Source organism: Trichechus manatus, unplaced genomic scaffold, assembly GCF_000243295.1.
Source record: "Trichechus manatus latirostris isolate Lorelei unplaced genomic scaffold, TriManLat1.0 scaffold00223, whole genome shotgun sequence".
Taxonomy (NCBI): Eukaryota; Metazoa; Chordata; class Mammalia; order Sirenia; family Trichechidae; genus Trichechus; species Trichechus manatus.
Window position 1 is genome coordinate 2,625,468 of NW_004444159.1, and position 2,149 is coordinate 2,627,616.

At 39.7% G+C, this 2,149-nt stretch overlaps 1 protein-coding gene across 1 annotated transcript in view; it reads left to right on the forward strand.

Annotated features, from left to right (window-relative positions):
* CAGE1 (cancer antigen 1) overlaps positions 1–2,149 on the forward strand; it is a 76,872-nt gene that overhangs the window by 49,683 nt on the left and 25,040 nt on the right.

The window sequence follows — 2,149 nt, forward strand, 5'->3', positions numbered from 1 at the left end:
TGATCCTGATTACCAAGAGGAAATCGGATTGATATTACATAATGGAGGTAAAAGAGTATGTCTGGAATGCAGGAGATTCCTTAGGGCGTCTCTTAGTACTACCATGCCCTGTGATTAAAGTCAATGGAAAACTACAGCAACCCAACTCCGACATGACTACTAATAACCCAGACCCTTCAGGAATGAAGGTTTGGGTCACCCCACCAGGCAAAAAACCACAACCAGCTGAGGTGCTTGCTGAGGTCAAAGGGAATACGGAATGGGTAGTGGAAGAAGGTAGTTCTAAATACCAGTTACGGCCATGTGACCGGTTGCAGAAATGGGGACTGTAATTGTTATGAGTATTTCTGCTTTGTATGTGTGCATCAAATATTTTTGTTTCCTTCACTTATAAAATATCAGAGGTAAACGGGGCTAGTGTGTTTTCAGTTGTATGCATGTTAGTTTTATCATGTAAGGTGCAAATATGACTTTCTAATTGTCTTTATTCAGAGATTATGTAGGTTTAAGGAGATGTGTGCATGCGCCAGGTTGACAAGGGGCAGACTGTGATGGTTAAGATTGTGTGTCAACTTGGCTGGGCCATGATTCTCAGTGTTTATACATGATCATTCCCATGGTTGAATATGCTGTGAGTAGCCAGTCAGATGAAAGGGAGTTTCGTTGGGGGTGTGGCCTGCATCTGAATATAAGCAGACCTTCTGGCTTTTTGCTCACTCTGGATCCTTCAGTTGCCTCCTGTTCATGTGACCTCTGGTTCTTGGGACTTGAGCTCTCAGCTTATCTGCTGAACTTGGGATTCGTCCATCTTCACAGCCTGTGAGCCGGAGCCCTGCTGTATGACCTGCCGATCTTGGGCTTGCCAGCTTCTGTGGCTGCGTGAGTTGGGAGAGGCCTCCACCCTGATCCACGGACTTGGGACATTCACGCGAGCTGTTTCCTTGATATAAATCTCTCTATATATATGTATACGCTTTACTGGTTTTGCTTCTCTGGAGAACCCAGCCTAAGACAGGTATCAATTGATTTTCTTATGTTGAACGACCTTCGCATTCCTGGGATAAATTCCACTTGTTCATGGTATATAATCCTTTTAATATGCCGTTGGATTCAGTTTGCTAGTTTTTTGTTGAGAGTACCAAACCAAACTCACTGCCGTTGAATTGATTCCAACTTATAGCGACCCTATAGGACAGAGCAGAACTGCCCTGTAGGGGTTTCAAGGCTGTAATCTTTACAGAAGCAGACTGCCACATCTTTCTTCCACAGAGTAGCTAGTAGGTTCTCACCACAGAACTCGTGGTGAGCAGCCAAGCGTTTAACCACTACGCCACCAGAGCTCCTTTTGCTGAGGATATCTGCATCTATATTCATACGGGATATTGGTCTGTAATTTTCTTTTCTTGTGGTATCTTTATCTGGCTTCAGTATCAGGATAAGGCTGGCCTCAAAAATGAGTTAGGAAGTGTTCCCTCCTATTTTTTGGAAGAGTTTGAGAAGTATTAGTGTTAATTCTTCCTTAATTTTGATAGAATTCACCAGTGACACCATCTGGTCCTTGACTTTATTGGGAAGTTTTTTTGATTACTGATTCAGTATCTCTACTGTTACAGACCTGTTGAGATCATCTTTTCTTGAGTCAATTTAGTTAGTTTGTGAGTTTCTAGGAATTTGTCCATTTCATCTAGATTATCTAACTTGTTGGCATTTAATTGCTCAGAGTATTCTTTTATGATCCTTTTTATTTCTGTAATGATCAGTAGTAATGTCCCCAAATTCATTTCTGATTTTAGTTATTTGCGTCTTCTCTCTCTTTTCTTTGCCAGTCTAACTAACGATTTTTTCAATGTTATTGATCTTTTCAAAGAATCGGGTTTTGGTTTCGTTGATTATCCCTATTCTTTTCTTATTGACTATTTTATTTATCTTTGCTTAATCTTTATTAATTCCTTATTTCTGCTAGCTTTGGGTTTAGTTTGCTCTTCTTTTCCTAGTTCCTTAAGTTATGAAGTTAGGATACTTATTTGAGACCTTTCTTTTTTTCTTTTTTTAATTTTTTTTTTTTTATTGTACTTCAGGTGAAGGCTTACAGAACAAATAGTTTCTCATGAAACAGAAGTACACATGTTATTTTATGACATTGGTTAAC